The sequence below is a fragment of the Oncorhynchus nerka genome, unplaced genomic scaffold (genome assembly GCF_034236695.1).
Source record: "Oncorhynchus nerka isolate Pitt River unplaced genomic scaffold, Oner_Uvic_2.0 unplaced_scaffold_981, whole genome shotgun sequence".
NCBI lineage: Eukaryota > Metazoa > Chordata > Actinopteri > Salmoniformes > Salmonidae > Oncorhynchus > Oncorhynchus nerka.
This window is the reverse complement of record NW_027040312.1, coordinates 209182-229492: the sequence shown is the minus strand read 5'-3', so window position 1 is coordinate 229492 and position 20311 is coordinate 209182. Positions and strand designations below refer to the sequence as shown.

Here is a 20311-nt window from a genome sequence, read left to right as displayed (position 1 = left end):
GGTTTATATAGAGTATGGATCATTATAATGTCTCTGGTTTATATAGAGTATGGATCATTATAATGTCTCTGGTTTTATATAGAGTATGGATCATTATAATGTCTCTGGTTTATATAGAGTATGGATCATTATAATGTCTCTGGTTTATATAGAGTATGGATCATTATAATGTCTGGTTTATATAGAGTATGGATCATTATAATGTCTGGTTTATATAGAGTATGGATCATTATAATGTCTCTGGTTTTTATATAGAGTATGGATCATTATAATGTCCTGGTTTATATAGAGTATGGATCATTATAATGTCTCTGTCCTGGTTTATATAGAGTATGGATCATGTCCTGGTTCATATAGAGTATGGATCATTATAATGTCTCTGGTTTATATAGAGTATGGATCATTATAATGTCTCTGGTTTATATAGAGTATGGATCATTATAATGTCTCTGGTTTATATAGAGTATGGATCATTATAATGTCTCTGTTTATATAGAGTATGGATCATTATAATGTCTGGTTTATATAGAGTATGGATCATTATAATGTCTCTGGTTTATATAGAGTATGGATCCTGGTTTATATAGAGTATGGATCATTATAATGTCTCTGTTTATATAGAGTATGGATCATTATAATGTCTGGTTTATATAGAGTATGGATCATTATAATGTCTCTGGTTTATATAGAGTATGGATCATTATAATGTCTCTGGTTTATATAGAGTATGGATCATTATAATGTCTCTGTCTGTATGGATTTATAATATATAGAGTATGGATCATTATAATGTCTCTGGTTTATATAGAGTATGGATCATTATAATGTCTCTGGTTTATATAGAGTATGGATCATTATAATGTCTGGTTTATATAGAGTATGGATCATTATAATGTCTCTGGTTTATATAGAGTATGGATCATTATAATGTCTCTGGTTTATATAGAGTATGGATCATTATAATGTCTCTGGTTTATATAGAGTATGGATCATTATAATGTCTCTGGTTTATATAGAGTATGGATCATTATAATGTCTCTGGTTTATATAGAGTATGGATCATTATAATGTCTCTGGTTTATATAGAGTATGGATCATTATAATGTCTCTGGTTTATATAGAGTATGGATCATTATAATGTCTCTGGTTTATATAGAGTATGGATCATTATAATGTCTCTGTATGGATCATTATAATGTCTGGTTTATATAGAGTATGGATCATTATAATGTCTCTGGTTTATATAGAGTATGGATCATTATAATGTCTCTGGTTTATATAGGATCATTATAATGTCCTGGTTGGATCATTATAATGTCTCTGTCCTTTATATAGAGTATGGATCATTATAATGTCTCTGGTTTATATAGAGTATGGAATTATAATGTCTCTGGTTTATATAGAGTATGGATCATTATAATGTCTCTGTCCTGGTTTATATAGAGTATGGATCATTATAATGTCTCTGGTTTATATAGAGTATGGATCATTATAATGTCTCTGGTTTATATAGAGTATGGATCATTATAATGTCTCTGGTTTATATAGAGTATGGATCATTATAATGTCTCTGGTTTATATAGAGTATGGATCATTATAATGTCTCTGGTTTATATAGAGTATGGATCATTATAATGTCTCTGGTTTATATAGAGTATGGATCATTATAATGTCCTGGTTTATATAGAGTATGGATCATTATAATGTCCTGGTTTATATAGAGTATGGATCATTATAATGTATGGATCATTATAATGTCTCTGGTTTATATAGAGTATGGATCATTATAATGTCTCTGTCCTGGTTTATATAGAGTATGGATCATTATAATGTCTCTGGTTTATATAGAGTATGGATCATTATAATGTCCTGGTTTATATAGAGTATGGATCATTATAATGTCTCTGTCCTGGTTTATATAGAGTATGGATCATTATAATGTCTCTGGTTTATATAGAGTATGGATCATTATAATGTCTCTGGTTTATATAGAGTATGGATCATTATAATGTCCTGGTTTATATAGGTTGGATCATTATAATGTCTCTGTTTATATAGGATCATTATAATGTCTCTGGTTTATATAGAGTATGGATCATTATAATGTCTCTGGTTTATATAGATATGGATCATTATAATGTCTGGTTTATATAGAGTATGGATCATTATAATGTCTCTGGTTTATATAGAGTATGGATCATTATAATGTCTCTGGTTTATATAGGTATGGATCATTATAATGTCTCTGGTTTATATAGAGTATGGATCATTATAATGTCTCTGGTTTATATAGAGTATGGATCATTATAATGTCTCTGGTTTATATAGAGTATGGATCATTATAATGTCTCTGGTTTATATAGAGTATGGATCATTATAATGTCCTGGTTTATATAGAGTATGGATCATTATAATGTCTCTGGTTTATATAGAGTATGGATCATTATAATGTCTCTGGTTTATATAGAGTATGGATCATTATAATGTCTCTGGTTTATATAGAGTATGGATCATTATAATGTCTCTGGTTTATATAGAGTATGGATCATTATAATGTCTCTGTTTATATATATGGATCTGGTTTATATAGAGTATGGATCATTATAATGTCTCTGGTTTATATAGAGTATGGATCATTATAATGTCTCTGTCTCTGTTTTTATATAGAGTATGGATCATTATAATGTCTCTGGTTTATATAGAGTATGGATCATTATAATGTCTCTGTCTCTGTTTATATAGAGTATGGATCATTATAATGTCTCTGTTTATATAGAGTATGGATCCTGTTTATATAGAGTATGGATCATTATAATGTCTCTGTCCTGGTTTATATAGAGTATGGATCATTATAATGTCTCTTTATATAGTCATTATAATGTCTGGTAGAGTATGGATCATTATAATGTCTCTGGTTTATATAGAGTATGGATCATTATAATGTCCTGGTTTATATAGAGTATGGATCATTATAATGTCTGGTTTATATAGAGTATGGATTTATAATGTCTGGAGTATGGATCATTATAATGTCTCTGTCCTGTTTATATAGAGTATGGATCATTATAATGTCTCTGGTTTATATAGAGTATGGATCATTATAATGTCTCTGGTTTTATATAGAGTATGGATCATTATAATGTCTCTGTCCTGGTTTATATAGAGTATGGATCATTATAATGTCTCTGGTTTATATAGAGTATGGATCATTATAATGTCTCTGGTTTATATAGAGTATGGATCATTATAATGTCTGTCTGGTTTATATAGAGTATGGATCATTATAATGTCTCTGTCCTGGTTTATATAGGTTTCATATAATGTCCTGGTTTATATAGTATGGATCATTATAATGTCTCTGGTTTATATAGAGTATGGATCATTATAATGTCTCTGGTTTATATAGAGTATGGATCATTATAATGTCTCTGGTTTATATAGAGTTTATATATATAGAGTATGGATCATTATAATGTCTGTCTGGTTTATATAGAGTATGGATCATTATAATGTCTCTGGTTTATATAGAGTATGGATCATTATAATGTCTCTGGTTTATATAGAGTATGGATCATTATAATGTCTCTGGTTTATATAGAGTATGGATCATTATAATGTCTCTGGTTTATATAGAGTATGGATCATTATAATGTCTCTGGTTTATATAGAGTATGGATCATTATAATGTCTGTCTGGTTTATATAGAGTATGGATCATTATAATGTGGATTATATATAATGTCTCTGTCTGGTTTATATAGAGTATGGATCATTATAATGTCTGTCTGGTTTATATAGAGTATGGATCATTATAATGTCTCTGGTTTATATAGAGTATGGATCATTATAATGTCTGTCCTGGTTTATATAGAGTATGGATCATTATAATGTCTCTGGTTTATATAGAGTATGGATCATTATAATGTCTCTGGTTTATATAGAGTATGGATCATTATAATGTCTCTGGTTTATATAGAGTATGGATCATTATAATGTCTCTGGTTTATATAGAGTATGGATCATTATAATGTCTCTGGTTTATATAGAGTATGGATCATTATAATGTCTCTGTCCTGGTTTATATAGAGTATGGATCATTATAATGTCTCTGGTTTATATAGAGTATGGATCATTATAATGTCTCTGGTTTATATAGAGTATGGATCATTATAATGTCTCTGTCCTGGTTTATATAGAGTATGGATCATTATAATGTCTCTGGTTTATATAGAGTATGGATCATTATAATGTCTCTGGTTTATATAGAGTATGGATCATTATAATGTCTGGTTTATATAGAGTATGGATCATTATAATGTCTCTGGTTTATATAGAGTATGGATCATTATAATGTCTCTGGTTTATATAATGAGTATGGATCATTATAATGTCTCATTATAATGTCCTGGTTTATATAGAGTATGGATCATTATAATGTCTCTGGTTTATATAGAGTATGGATCATTATAATGTCTGGTTTATATAGAGTATGGATCATTATAATGTCTCTGGTTTATATAGAGTATGGATCATTATAATGTCTCTGGTTTTTATATAGAGTATGGATCATTATAATGTCTCTGTCCTGGTTTATATAGAGTATGGATCATTATAATGTCTCTGGTTTATATAGAGTATGGATCATTATAATGTCTCTGGTTTATATAGAGTATGGATCATTATAATGTCTCTGTCCTGGTTTATATAGAGTATGGATCATTATAATGTCCTGGTTTATATAGAGTATGGATCATTATAATGTCTCTGTCCTGGTTTATATAGAGTATGGATCATTATAATGTCTCTGGTTTATATAGAGTATGGATCATTATAATGTCTCTGGTTTATATAGAGTATGGATCATTATAATGTCCTGGTTTATATAGAGTATGGATCATTATAATGTCTCTGGTTTATATAGAGTATGGATCATTATAATGTCTCTGGTTTATATAGAGTATGGATCATTATAATGTCTCTGGTTTATATAGAGTATGGATCATTATAATGTCTCTGTCTCTGGTTTATATAGAGTATGGATCATTATAATGTCTCTGGTTTATATAGAGTATGGATCATTATAATGTCTCTGGTTTATATAGAGTATGGATCATTATAATGTCTCTGGTTTATATAGAGTATGGATCATTATAATGTCTCTGTCTGTTTATATAGGATCATTATAATGTCTCTGGTTTATAATGTCTGTCTGGTTTATATAGATGGATCATTATAATGTATGGATCATTATAATGTCTCTGGTTTTATATAGAGTATGGATCATTATAATGTCTCTGGTTTATATAGAGTATGGATCATTATAATGTCCTGGTTTATATAGAGGATCATTATAATGTATGGATCATTATAATGTCTCTGTCCTGGTTTATATAGAGTATGGATCATTATAATGTCAGAGTTTATATAGAGGGCAGAATGTCTCTGGTTTATATAGCATCATTATAATGTCGGGTTTATAGAGGGATCAGAGTGGATCGGAATGTCTCTGGTTTATATAGATCATTATAATGTCCTGGTTTATAGAGTATGGATCGGACAGAGTGGACGGACAGAGTGACGGATCATTATAATGTCAGTGACGGACAGAGTGACGGGCAGAGTGACGGACAGAGGGACAGAGGATCGGACAGAGTGGTTTATATAGAGGGGCAGAGTCCTGACGGACAGAGGACGGACAGAGTGACGGGCAGAGTGACAGAGGACGGGCAGAGTGACAGAGTGACGGGCAGAGTGACGGGCAGAGTGACAGAGCAGAGTGACGGGCAGAGTGACAGAGTGACGGGCAGAGGGACAGAGTGACGGGCAGAGGGACAGAGTGACGGACAGAGTGACGGGCAGAGTGACGGGCAGAGTGACGGGCAGAGTGACGGGCAGAGTGACGGGCAGAGTGACGGGCAGAGTGACGGACAGAGTGACGGGCAGAGTGACGGGCAGAGTGGCAGAGTGACGGGCAGAGTGACAGAGTGACGGGCAGAGTGACAGAGTGACGGGCAGAGTGACGGGCAGAGTGACGGGCAGAGTGCCAGACCGTTGTAGTGGTGGTGGTGGTGATGTTTGTTTCACTGTGGGGTAACATCGCCCCTGTGTGGTCAGAGAGTGTACTGCAGGGTCTCAACCTGGGGAGGCTGTTGGTCTCTTTGTCCTCTGTCTCTCTCTCTCTCTCTCTATATATATCTTTCTCTCTCTCAATTCAATTCTCTCTCTGTCTCTCTTTGTCTCTCTCTCTCTTTGTCTCTCTCTCTGTCTCTGTCTCTCTCTCTCTCTGTCTCTCTCTCTCTCACTCTCTCTGTCTCTCTCTCTGTCTCTCTCTCTATATATATCTTTCTCTCTCTCAATTCAATTCTCTCTCTGTTTCTCTTTGTCTCTCTCTCTCTTTGTCTCTCTCTCTGTCTCTGTCTCTCTCTCTCTCTGTCTCTCTCTCTCTCTCTCTCTGTCTCTCTCTCTGTCTCTCTCTCTGTATCTCTCTATCTGTCTCTCTCTCTGTGTCTCTCTATCTGTCTCTCTCTCTGTGTCTCTCTCGCTGTCTCTCTCTCTCTGTCTCTCTCTCTCTCTCTCTCTGTCTCTCTCTCAATTCAATTATCTCTGTCTCTCTCTCTCTCTCTCTGTCTCTCTCTGTCTCTCTCTCTCTCTCTGTCTCTCTCCCTCTCAATTAAATTCTCTCTCTGTCTCTCTCTCTCTGTCTCTCTATCTGTCTCTCTCTCTGTGTCTCTCTATCTGTCTCTCTCTCTGTGTCTCTCTCGCTGTCTCTCTCTCTCCGTCTCTGTCTCTCTCCCTCTCAATTAAATTATCTCTCTTCTCTGTCTCTCTGTCTCTGTCTCTCTCTCTCTCTCTCTCTCTCTCTCTCTCTCTCTCTCTCTCTCTCTCAGAGAAACAGGGTTTAACATCCTGACAGACCAGAGACCCCCCCCCCCCACCACATGTCCTTACAACCTGTCACACCCTGTCAAGGGAAACCTCTCTGGTCTCTATAATGTGTTTCAATAGATATTCAATAACCTACAAATTGATTTAAATAGATTATCCTATATCCTATTTTCCACTCTGCATACTGTGACCAGATTACCATGAAAGACCGATTTCTGTGTGTGTGTGTGTGTGTGTGTGTGTGTGTGTGATGTGGCATTTCACCGCAGTTCTTCTACATTTACATTTAAGTCATTTAGCAGACGCTCTTATCCAGAGCGACTTACAAATTGGTGCTTTCACCTTCTGTGAATCAAATGATCATTATCATTCCTAGAGGCTGGGGGGATCCTCCTCTCCTCCATCCCCCTTCTCTCTCTCTCCTCCTTCCCTCTCCTCTATCCCCCTTCTCTCTCTCTCCTCCTTCCCTCTCCTCTATCCCCCTTCTCTCTCTCTCCTCCTTCCCTCTCCTCCATCCCTCTCCTCTCCTCCCTCTCCTCTCCTCCATCCCTCTCCTCTCCTCCTTCCCTCTCCTCCATCCCTCTCCTCCATCCCTCTCCTCTCCTCCATCCCTCTCCTCTCCTCCATCCCTCTCCTCTCCTCCTCCATCCCTCTCCTCCATCCCTCTCCTCTCCTCCATCCCTCTCCTCTCCTCCATTCCTCTCCTCCTTCCCTCTCCTCCTTCCCTCTCCTCCATCCCTCTCCTCTCCTCCATCCCTCTCCTCTATCCCCCTTCTCTCTCTCTCCTCCTTCCCTCCTCCATCCCTCTCCTCCATCCCTCTCCTCTCCTCCATCCCTCTCCTCTCCTCCATCCCTCTCCTCTCCTCCATCCCTCTCCTCTCCTCCATCCCTCTCCTCTCCTCCTTCCCCTCTCCTCTCCTCCTTCCCTCCCTCCATCCCTCTCCTCCCTCCATCCCTCTCCTCTCTCCATCCCTCTCCTTCATCCCTCTCCTCTCCTCCATCCCTCTCTCTCTCCTCCTTCCCTCTCCTCCATCCCTCTCCTCTCCCTCCATCCCTCTCCTCTCCTCCATCCCTCTCCCTCTCCTCCATCCCTCTCTCTCCCTCCATCCCTCTCCTCTCCTCCATCCCTCTCTCTCTCCTCCTTCCCTCTCTCTCCTCCATCCTCTCCTCTCCTCCATCCCTCTCTCTCCTCCATCCCTCTTCTCTCCTCCATCCCTCTCTCTCTCTCCATCCCTCTCTCTCTCCTCCATCCCTCTCCTCCATCCCTCTCCTCTATCCCCCTTCTCTCTCTCTCCTCCTTCCCTCTCCTCCATCCCTCTCCTCTCCTCTCCTCCATCCCTCTCCTCTCCTCCATCCCTCTCCTCTCCTCCATCCCTCTCCTCTCCTCCTTCCCTCTCCTCTCCTCCTTCCCTCTCCTCCATCCCTCTCCTCCATCCCTCTCCTCTCCTCCATCCCTCTCCTCTCCTCCATCCCTCTCCTCCATCCCTCTCCTCTCCTCCATCCCTCTCTCTCTCCTCCTTCCCTCTCCTCCATCCCTCTCCTCTCCTCCATCCCTCTCCTCTCCTCCATCCCTCTCCTCTCCTCCATCCCTCTCTCTCCTCCATCCCTCTCCTCTCCTCCATCCCTCTCTCTCTCCTCCTTCCCTCTCCTCTCCTCCATCCCTCTCCTCTCCTCCATCCCTCTCTCTCTCCTCCATCCCTCTTCTCTCCTCCATCCCTCTTCTCTCCTCCATCCCTCTCTCTCTCCTCCATCCCTCTCTCTCTCCTCCATCCCTCTCTCTCTCCACCTTCCCTCTCCTCCATCCCTCCCTCTCTCCTCCATCCCTCTCTCTCTCCTCCTTCCCTCTCTCTCTCCACCTTCCCTCGCTCTCTCCTCTTCTCCTCTCCTCCATCACATCCTGGGGAGAATTACACCCAGTGGTAGGGGGTCCTGGGAGAATTACACCCAGTGGTAGGGGGTCCTGGGGAGAATTACACCCAGTGGTAGGGGGTCCTGGGGAGAATTACACCCAGTGGTAGGGGGTCCTGGGGAGAATTACACCCAGTGGTAGGGGGTCCTGGGGAGAATTACACCCAGTGGTAGGGGGTCCTGGGGAGAATTACACCCAGTGGTAGGGGGTCCTGGGGAGAATTACACCCAGTGGTAGGGGTCCTGGGGAGAATTACACCCAGTGTGTGGTAGGACTCAGGTAGCAGACAGAGGAGGAGGGGGGAGTGAGGACTCAGGTAGCAGACGGAGGGGGGAGTGAGGACTCAGGTAGCAGACGGAGGAGGGGGAGTGAGGACTCAGGTAGCAGACAGAGGAGGGGGACTCAGGTAGCAGACAGAGGAGGGAGGGGGAGAGAGGACTCAGGTAGCAGACAGAGGAGTGAGGACTCAGGTAGCAGACGGAGGAGGGGGAGTGAGGACTCAGGTAGCAGACAGAGGAGGAGGGGGAGTGAGGACTCAGGTAGCAGACGGAGGAGGGGGAGTGAGGACTCAGGTAGCAGACAGAGGGGGGGACTCAGGTAGCAGACAGAGGAGGGAGGGGGAGAGAGGACTCAGGTAGCAGACAGAGGAGGGGGGACTCAGGTAGCAGACAGAGGGGGAGGACTCAGGTAGCAGACAGAGGGGAGGAGGGGACTCAGGTAGCAGACAGAGGAGGGGGATTCCGGTAGCAGACAGAAGGGGGAGTGAGGACTCAGGTAGACGACAGAGGGGGGAGTGAGGACTCAGGTAGCAGACAAGGGGGGACTCAGGTAGCAGACAAGGGGGGCTCAGGTAGACGACAGAGGGGGGACTCAGGTAGACGACAGAGGGGGCTCAGGTAGACGACAGAGGGGGAGGGGGGGGGACTCAGGTAGCTGACAGAGGAGGAAACTGAAGACTTAAATGCCATTTATAGAAGGTCAAGTTGAAACCCAATCCGGTCCATGCATCAAATACCGGTATATAGTCAAATACGCTATACCACCCAGCCCTCGTGTGTGTGTGTGTGTGTGTGTGTGTGTGTGTGTGTGTGTGTGTGTGTGTGTGTGTGTGTGTGTGTGTGTGTTGGGTATAACAGTGTGGGCTTTAGGATTAACAGGGCTTTGCCTCCAGCCAAACCAAGAAGCCGAAGAGAGTACAGCTTAGTGTGTGTGGTGTGTGTGTGTGTGTGTCGCTACGGATGGCTGGTTGTGTCCACACCGACTGAACATTCCGTGGACTTTATTGGTCCGTCCGGCCCATGGGGGATCCAACATGGCCGCCGTGGTGTTTCTGTCTGAAATCTGACATGGCCGACCTCCTCCTTCACCCCAATGGAACGGTGGAACTACAGAAATGAACTTCACATCCTGAATACAAAGAGTTATTTTTGGGGCAAATCCAACACAAACGCATGACTGAGTCCCACTCTTCGTATGTTCAAGCATGGTGGTGGCTGCATCATGTTATGGGTATGCTTGTCATCGGCAAAGACAAGTTAATTTTTTGGGGGGGTTATTGTATGTAGATGGGTGAGAGAAAAAATCAATTGAATCCATTTTGACTTCGGGCTGTAACAAGGGAAATGTAGAATAAATCTAGGGGTATGAATACCTTCTGAAAGCGCTGTATCTGCTTTCGTACTTTTTCGTACTGGTCCCCCGTTGGGAATCGAACCCACAACCCTGCTGTTGCAAGTACCATGCTCTACCAACTGAACCCCACGGGACCTTTCACCGTTGGGGAATCATACCCATTATACTGCTGTCCCAAAAGTCTCAAATCAGTCTCTGGTTTGTTACAAGAAGAACATGAAAACCTCTCACCCCCCCTCACCCTGACCTCTCACCCCTCCTCACCCTGACCTCTCACCCCCCTAACCCTGACCTCTCACCCCCCCTCACCCTGACCTCTCACCCCCTAACCCTGACCTCTCACCCCCCTCACCCTGACCTCTCACCCACCCTAACCCTGACCTCTCACCCCCCCCTCACCCTGACCTCTCACCCCCTAACCCTGACCTCTCACCCCCTCACCCTGACCTCTCACCCCCCCTGACCCCTCACCCCCCCTGACCTGACCCCTCACCCTGACCTCTCACCCCCTCACCCTGACCTCTCACCCCCTCACCCTGACCTCTCACCCCCTTACCCTGACCTCTCACTCACCCTGACCTCTCACCCCTCACCCTGACCTGTCACCCCCTAACCCTGACCTCTCACCCCCCCTTCACCCTGACCTCTCACCCCCTAACCCCGACCTCTCACCCCCTCACCCTGACCTCTCACCCCCTCACCCTGACCCCTCACCCCCTCACCCTGACCTCTCATCCCCCTCTCCCTGACCTCTCACCCCCTCTCCCTGACCTGTCACCCCTCTCACCCTGACCCCTCACCCCCCTCACCCTGACCCCTCACCCCCTCACCCTGACCTCTCACCCTGACCTCCCACCCCGCTAACCTAAAAAAAAACAGGAGTGCTCTTTGTCTCACCCTTCTCTCAGCCCTCACCCATATCTCCCCCTCAGCCCTCACCCCTCTCTCCCCCCTCAGCCCTCACCCATATCTCCCCTCAGCCCTAACCCCTCTCTCCCCCTCAGCCCTCACCCCTCTCTCCCCCTCAGCCCTCACCCATAGCTCCCCCTCAGCCCTCACCCATATCATCAGCCCTCACCCATAGCTCCCCCTTCAGCCCTCACCCTTCACCCCTCTCTCCCCCTTCAGCCCTCACCCATATCTCCCCCTCAGCCCTCACCCATATCATCAGCCCTCACCCATAGCTCCCCCTCAGCCCTCACCCATATCTCAGCCCTCACCCTTCTCTCCCCCCTCAGCCCTCACCCTTCTCTCCCCCTTCAGCCCTCACCCATATCATCAGCCCTCACCCATTGCTCCCCCACAGACCTCACCCATATCTCCCCACAGCCCTCACCCATATCTCAGACCTCACCCATATCTCCCCCTCATACCTCACCCATATCTTAGCCCTCACCCTTCTCTCCCCCTCAGCCCTCAACCTTCTCTCCCCCTCAGCCCTCACTCATATCTCCCCCTCAGCCCTCACCCATATCTCCCCTACAGCCCCCCATATCTCCCCCTCAGCCCTCAACCTTCTCTCCCCCCTCAGCCCTCACCCATATCTCCCCTACAGCCCCCCATATCTCCCCCCCTCAGCCCTCAACCTTCTCTCCCCCTCAGCCCTCACTCATATCTCCCCCTCAGCCCTCACCCATATCTCCCCTACAGCCCCCCATATCTCCCCCTCAGCCCTCAACCTTCTCTCCCCCCCTCAGCCCTCACTCATATCTCCCCCTCAGCCCTCACCCATATCTCCCTACAGCCCCCCCCATATCTCCCCCTCAGCTTCAGACCCTGAAGATAGGGAGCGGGAATGAGAGAGGGAGGGGTGGAGGTTTATCCCCTTAATTAATATTGTCTGAGACAGACAAACATACACAGAGAAGCTATGACTGTCGTTATCACCGGTTGATGGGATCGCATTTCTATTCTCTATTTCTGTCTTTGGTTCTTTCTCTTCTTCTGCTGAATCAGAGTTTGGAGATAAGAGGAACCCAAGGTCAGAGAGAGAGAGAGAGAGAGAGAGAGGGAGAGAGAGAGGGGGAGAGAGAGAGAGGGGGAGAGAGAGAGAGGGGGAGAGAGAGAGAGAGGGGAGGGAGGGGGAGAGAGAGGGACAGGGAGAGAGAGAGAGAGCGAGACAGAGAGAGAGAGAGCGAGAGACAGAGAGAGAGAGCGAGACAGAGAGACAGGGAGAGAGAGGGAGAGAGAGAGAGACAGGGAGAGAGAGAGACAGAGGGAGAGACAGAGGGAGAGAGAGAGAGAGGGAGAGAGAGAGAGGGAGAGAGAGAGAGAGACAGGGAGAGAGAGAGAGACAGGGAGAGAGAGAGAGACAGAGGGAGAGAGAGACAGAGAGAGAGAGAGGGGAGAGACAGAGAGGGGGAGAGAGAGAGAGAGAGAGACAGAGAGAGAGGGGGGAGAGAGAGGGGGAGAGAGAGAGAGAGAGAGGGGGGAGAGAGACAGGGGAGAGAGAGACAGGGGAGAGAGAGAGGAGGAGAGGGTTGACAGAGCGGGAGAGCAAGAGAAGAGAGAAAGAGACCTACAGCCAATTTACATGAGAGATGAGCTGGATGGGGTGAAGGGGGTCGGGACATGGGGCTGTGATCTCCTAAAGAGTGTGTGTGTTTGTGTGTGTGTCTTTGTGATGGAGATGGGGCCAGCCGGCCGGCCGGTGTGACCTGATAATGCCATGCCTCTCTAATAGCATTCATCCTCTCTGTCCTGAAACTACTCAAGTGGAAAAGAGAGGGAGGGAGAAAACCAGGGTGTGGAGATGGGGGGGGGGTATAAACCAGAGAGGAAGGAGGGGAGGGGGAGGGGGGGAGATGGGGGGGGTATGAAGCAGAGAGGGAGGATGAGATGAGGGAGGGGGAGGAGATATGGGGGGGGATATGAAGCAGAGAGGAAGGAGGGGAGGGGGAGGAGATGGGGGGTATGAAGCAGAGAGGGAGGATGAGATGAGGGAGGGGGAGGAGATGGGGGGGGGATATGAAGCAGAGAGGAAGGAGGGGAGGGGGAGGAGATGGGGGAGATGAGGGGGGGGATGGGGAGCAGAGAGGAAGGAGGGAGGATGAGATGAGGGAGGGGGAGGAGATGGGGGGTATATGAAGCAGAGAGGAAGGAGGGAGGATGAGATGAGGGAGGGGGAGGAGATGGGGGGATATGAAGCAGAGAGGAAGGAGGGGAGGGGGAGGAGATGGGGAGGATATGAAGCAGAGAGAGAGGGGGAGGATGAGATGAGGGAGGAGATGGGGACGGGGGAGGAGATGGGGGGATATGAAGCAGAGAGAGAGGGGGAGGATGAGATGAGGAGGGGAGGGGGAGGAGATGAGAGAGGGGACGGGGGGGAGGAGATGAGAGAGAGGAGGGAGGGGGGGGGAGGGGGGGATGAGATGAGAGAGAGAGAGGAGGGAGGGGGAGGAGATGAGATGAGAGGGGAGGGGGGATGAGATGAGAGGGGGGCTGAGAGAGGAGGGGAGGGGGAGGAGATGAGAGAGGGAGGGGGAGGAGATGAGAGAGGGGAGGAGATGAGAGAGGGAGGGGGAGGAGATGAGAGAGGGAGGAGGGGATGGAAGGAGAGCTATATTTAATAGATAACGGTGCATTGGGAGGATATGATTTGCAATCACACCATCAGAGAGAGAATGGAGAGAATAGGGAGGGATGAGGAGAGGATGGATGGATGGAGTGAGGGATGAGGGGGGAGAGAATAGGGAGGGATGAGGAGAGGGGGAGAGAATCGAGAGAATGGGGAGGGGTGAGGAGAGGATGGATGGATGGAGTGAGGGATGAGGGGGGAGAGAATAGGGAGGGATGAGGAGAGGGGGAGAGAATCGAGAGAATGGGGAGGGGTGAGAAGAGGAGGGAGGGATGGGGGGAGAGAATAGGGAGGGGCTTTGATATATTAGGTTTATGAGACGTGTGGGGAATCAGAGCGGTGTGAAATAGTTGACCACACTTGTCTCAGAGCGATGCTGAAATAGTTGACCACGCTTGTCTCAGAGCGATGCTGAAATAGTTGACCACGCTTGTCTCAGAGCGATGCTGAAATAGTTGACCACGCTTGTCTCAGAGCGATGCTGAAATAGTTGACCACGCTTGTCTCAGAGCAGTGCTGAAATAGTTGACCACGCTTGTCTCAGAGCGATGCTGAAATAGTTGACCACGCTTGTCTCAGAGCGATGCTGAAATAGTTGACCACGCTTGTCTCAGAGCGATGCTGAAATAGTTGACCACGCTTGTCTCAGAGCGATGCTGAAATAGTTGACCACGCTTGTCTCAGAGCGATGCTGAAATAGTTGACCACGCTTGTCTCAGAGCGATGCTGAAATAGTTGACCACGCTTGTCTCAGAGCAGTGCTGAAATAGTTGACCACGCTGGTCTCAGAGCAGTGCTGAAATCGTTGACCACGCTTGTCTCAGAGCGATGCTGAAATAGTTGACGACGCTTGTCTCAGAACGATGCTGAAATAGTTGACCACGCTTGTCTCAGAGCGATGCTGAAATAGTTGACGACGCTTGTCTCAGAACGATGCTGAAATAGTTGACCACGCTTGTCTCAGAGCGGTGCTGAAATAGTTGACCACGCTTGTCTCAGAGCGATGCTGAAATAGTTGACGACGCTTGTCTCAGAGCAGTGTGAAATAGTTGACCACGCTTGTCTCAGAGCGATGCTGAAATAGTTGACCACGCTTGTCTCAGAGTGGTGTGAAATAGTTGACCACGCTTGTCTCAGAGCGATGCTGAAATAGTTGACCACGCTTGTCTCAGAGCAGTGTGAAATAGTTGACCACGCTTGTCTCAGAGCAGTGTGAAATAGTTGACCACGCTTGTCTCAGAGCGATGCTGAAATAGTTGACCACGCTTCAGGCCTCTAATCTATTATAACGATTGGATGACTTTGGGGAATTTCGGTTAACAACAATTTGATGTTTTTCCATTTTTGCGTTAGCTAACTTTATTCCAATGTTTTCATCATTCGGTGATATTTATTCCCGCTTGTCATTATCTATGGGGGGGCATTCAGTTGTGGTTTAGAAAACAGTTCATGTGGCGGGGCTCTGAGGTGCCTCGCCAAGTGCTGAAATAGTTGACGACCGCCAGGAGGCCGGGGAGCGACCGCTTAGCAACGAGTTGTAGAAAGTGTGAGCCAATGGCCTCTCAGCTTCACAGATACATTTCCAACTAAATAAACCGCCATCGTGATTGGTTGGCTGGAAAATTAAAGGTTGAGGCTCAGTCCCGGCGAAATACCTTTTCATATAGAAAGAAAAGTCTGCAAAAAACTAAATGTATCCTGTATCTCTCCCCCCCCCCCTCCCAGACTAAGTCAGGTCCTGTATCTCTCTCCCCTCCCAGACTAAGTCAGGTCCTGTATCTCTCCCCCTCCCAGACTAAGTCAGGTCCTGTATCTCTCTCCCCCAGACTAAGTCAGGTCCTGTATCTCTCCCCCCAGACTAAGTCAGGTCCTGTATCTCTCTCCCCCAGACTAAGTCAGGTCCTGTATCTCTCTCCCCACCCAGACTAAGTCAGGTCCTGTATCTCTCTCCCCCAGACTAAGTCAGGTCCTGTATCTCTCCCCCCCAGACTAAGTCAGGTCCTGTATCTCTCCCCTCCCAGACTAAGTCAGGTCCTGTATCTCTCCCCCCAGACTAAGTCAGGTCCTGTATCTCTCCCCTCCCAGACTAAGTCAGGTCCTGTATCTCTCTCCCCCAGACTAAGTCAGGTCCTGTATCTCTCCCCCCAGACTAAGTCAGGTCCTGTATCTCTCCCCCCCAGACTAAGTCAGGTCCTGTATCTCTCTCCCCACCCAGACTAAGTCAGGTCCTGTATCTCTCTCCCCACCCAGACTAAGTCAGGTCCTGTATCTCTCTCCCCCCAGACTAAGTCAGGTCCTGTAGACTAAGTCAGGTCCTGTACTGGTGGTAGAAGGAGAGGACAACGCCAGGACCAACCCCTGCTGTTATAACTGTTCTCTCAGGGCCATTTTGGATTTGTGAGTATCCGTCCGCTCTGTCCCCTATCCCCTAGACAGTGCACTACCCACAGGGCCTCTGGTCAAAAGTAATGCACTATGTAGGGAATAGGGGGCCATTTTGGGAAGTACTCCCTGATTCATCTCTCTACAATCTGTCTGAACTGGCCTGGATATTAACTGTGTGTGTCTGTGTGTCACTGTGTGTGTGTCTGTGTGTGTCCTGTGTGTGTGTGTGACTGTCAGTGTCCTTGTGTGTGTGTGTGACTGTGTGTGTGTGTGTCTCTCTCTGTGTCAGGTGTGTGTCTCTCTCTCTGTGTGTGTGTGTGTGTGTGTGTGTGTGTGTGTGTCCCCCCAGTGTCAGGTCCTGTATCTCTGTGTGGTCCTGTATCTCTCTCCTCTCTGTGTGTCAGGTCCCTGTGTGTGTGTGGTCCTGTGTGTGTGTGTGTGACTAAGTGTGTGTGTGTCTCTCTTTGTGTGTGTGTGTCTCTCTCCCCCAGACTGTGTCTGTCCTGTGTCTCTCCCCCCCAGACCAAGTGTGTCCTGTATCTCTGTCCCCCAGACTGTGTGTCCTGTGTGTGTGACTGTGTGTGTGTGTGTGTCCCCCCAGTGTGTGTGTCCTGTGTGTGGTCCTGTATCCCCCAGACTAAGTGGTCCTGTGTCTCTCTCTCCACCCAGACTGTCAGGTCCTGTGTGTGTCTGACAAGTGTGTGTCCTGTCTCTCTCCCTGTGTGACTGTGGTCCTGTATCTCTCCCAGTGTGTGTCAGGTCCTGTATCTCTCTTTGTGACTGTGTGTGTCTGTGTGTGTGTCTGTGTGTGTGTGTGTGTGTGTGTGTGTGTGTGTAGGACTGCTCAGTGAGGAGAATGTTTGGGTGTTTCCCCCCCAACTCTCCCTTCATCAACCAATATGACTCTCGCCTCTCCTGATCCGCAACCGAGATTAGGGTCCTGAGCTCAGCCCAGAGTTCAAGGTCCACACACACACACACACACACCACACACACCACCTCTACACACACACACACACACACCTCAATCAGGTCCACACACACACCCTCAATACACACACACACACACAGAGACACACACACACACACACACACCTGTATACACACACACACCTCAATACACACACACACACACAGAGACACACACACACACACACACTCTCAACTACACACACACACCTCAATACACACACCTGTATCTCAATCTCCCACACACACACACACACCTCAATACACACACACACAGTCACCTCAATGCACACACACACACACACACACACTCAATGCACACACACCACACACACCCCAATAAGTCACACACACACATCTCACACACACACACCATCACACACACACACACACACAGAGACACACACACACACACCCAATACACACACACACACACACACCTGTAATCTCACACCCCAATACACACACACACACACACCAATACACACACACACACACCTCAACACACACACACACACACCTCAACACACACACACACACCTCAATACACACACACACACACAGAGACACACACACACACCTCAATACACGTACACACACACACACCTCAATGCACACACACACACACAGAGACACACACACACACCTCAATACACACACCTCAATACACTAAACTCAGCGCAGACACCTCATTACACACTAAACTCAGCACAGACACCTCATTACACACTAAACTCAGTACAGACACCTCATTACACACTAAACTCAGCACAGACACCTCATTACACACTAAACTCAGGTCCAGACACCTCATTACACACTAAACTCAGGTCCAGACACCTCATTACACACTAAACTCAGTACAGACACCTCATTACACACTAAACTCAGCACAGACACCTCATTACACACTAAACTCAGGTCCAGACACCTCATTACACACTAAACTCAGGTCCAGACACCTCATTACACACTAAACTCAGTACAGACACCTCATTACACACTAGACTCAGTACAGACACCTCATTACACACTAAACTCAGTACAGACACCTCATTACACACTAAACTCAGTACAGACACACCTCATTACACACTAAACTCAGTACAGACACCTCATTACACACTAAACTCAGTACAGACACCTCATTACACACTAAACTCAGCACAGACACCTCATTACACACTAAACTCAGCACAGACACCTCATTACACACTAAACTCAGCACAGACAGACACCTCATTACACACCTCATTACACACTAAACTCAGTACAGACAGACACCTCATTACACACTAAACTCAGTACAGACACCTCATTACACACTAAACTCAGTACAGACACCTCATTACACACTAAACTCAGTACAGACACCTCATTACACACTAAACTCAGCACAGACACCTCATTACACACTAAACTCAGTACAGACACCTCATTACACACTAAACTCAGCACAGACACCTCATTACACACTAAACTCAGTACAGACACCTCATTACACACCTAAACTCAGTACAGACACCTCATTACACACTAAACTCAGTACAGGCACCTCATTACACACTAAACTCAGCACAGACACCTCATTACACACTAAACTCAGTACAGACACCTCATTACACACTAAACTCAGCACAGACAGATACCTCATTACACACTAAACTCATACAGACACCTCATTACACACTAAACTCAGTACAGACAGACACCTCATTACACACTAAACTCAGTACAGACAGACACCTCATTACACACTAAACTCAGTACAGACACCTCATTACACACTAAACTCAGGGACAGACACCTCATTACACACTAAACTCAGTACAGACACCTCATTACACACTAAACTCAGGCAGTACAGACACCTCATTACACACTAAACTCAGTCAGACAGACACCTCATTACACACTAAACTCAGTACAGACAGACACCTCATTACACACCTAAACTCAGCACAGACAGACACCTCATTACACAGACTAAACTCAGTCCAGACACCTCATTACACACTAAACTCAGCACAGACACCTCATTACACACTAAACTCAGTACAGACAGACACCTCATTACACACTAAACTCAGTACAGACACCTCATTACACACTAAACTCAGCACAGACACCTCATTACACACTAAACTCAGTACAGACACCTCATTACACACTAAACTCAGCACAGACACCTCATTACACAGACTAAACTCAGGTCCAGACACCTCATTACACACCTAAACTCAGTACAGACAGACACCTCATTACACACTAAACTCAGTCAGGTCAGACACCTCATTACACACTAAACTCAGTACAGACACCTCATTACACACTAAACTCAGTACAGACACCTCATTACACACTAAACTCAGCACAGACACCTCATTACACACTAAACTCAGTACAGACACACCTCATTACACACTAAACTCAGTCCAGACACCTCATTACACACTAAACTCAGGTCCAGACACCTCATTACACACTAAACTCAGTACAGACACCTCCTCCCACACTAAACTCAGCACAGACACCTCATTACACACTAAACTCAGTACAGACACCTCATTACACACTAAACTCAGTGCAGACACCTCATTACACACCCAGACAGACACCTGTACTAAACTCAGACAGACACCTCATTACACACTAAACTCAGTGCAGACACCTCATTACACACCTCATTACACACTAAACTCAGTCACAGACACCTCATTACACACCTCATTACACACTAAACTCAGCACAGACACCTCATTACACACTAAACTCAGCACAGACACCTCATTACACACTAAACTCAGCACAGACACCTCATTACACACTAAACTCAGTGCAGACACCTCATTACACACCTCATTACACACTAAACTCAGTACAGACACCTCATTACACACTAAACTCAGGTCCACACCTCATTACACACCTCATTACACTCAAACTCAGCAGACA

At 46.2% G+C, this 20311-nt stretch overlaps 1 long non-coding RNA gene across 2 annotated transcripts in view; it reads left to right on the top strand.

Moving 5' to 3' along the window:
• Positions 1-17316, top strand: part of LOC135570325 (uncharacterized) — a 30520-nt gene extending 13204 nt beyond the window's left edge. Inside the window, exons 1-3 of one of the 2 annotated variants that reach the window (XR_010463518.1) lie at positions 15954-16262; positions 16315-16399; positions 17226-17316. This is a non-coding gene — a long non-coding RNA (uncharacterized LOC135570325). Of the gene's footprint in view, positions 1-15953; positions 16263-16304; positions 16400-17225 lie in introns of those variants that run through there. The other variant, XR_010463517.1, reaches the window with a different exon arrangement.
• The last annotated feature ends 2995 nt before the right edge of the window (positions 17317-20311 follow it).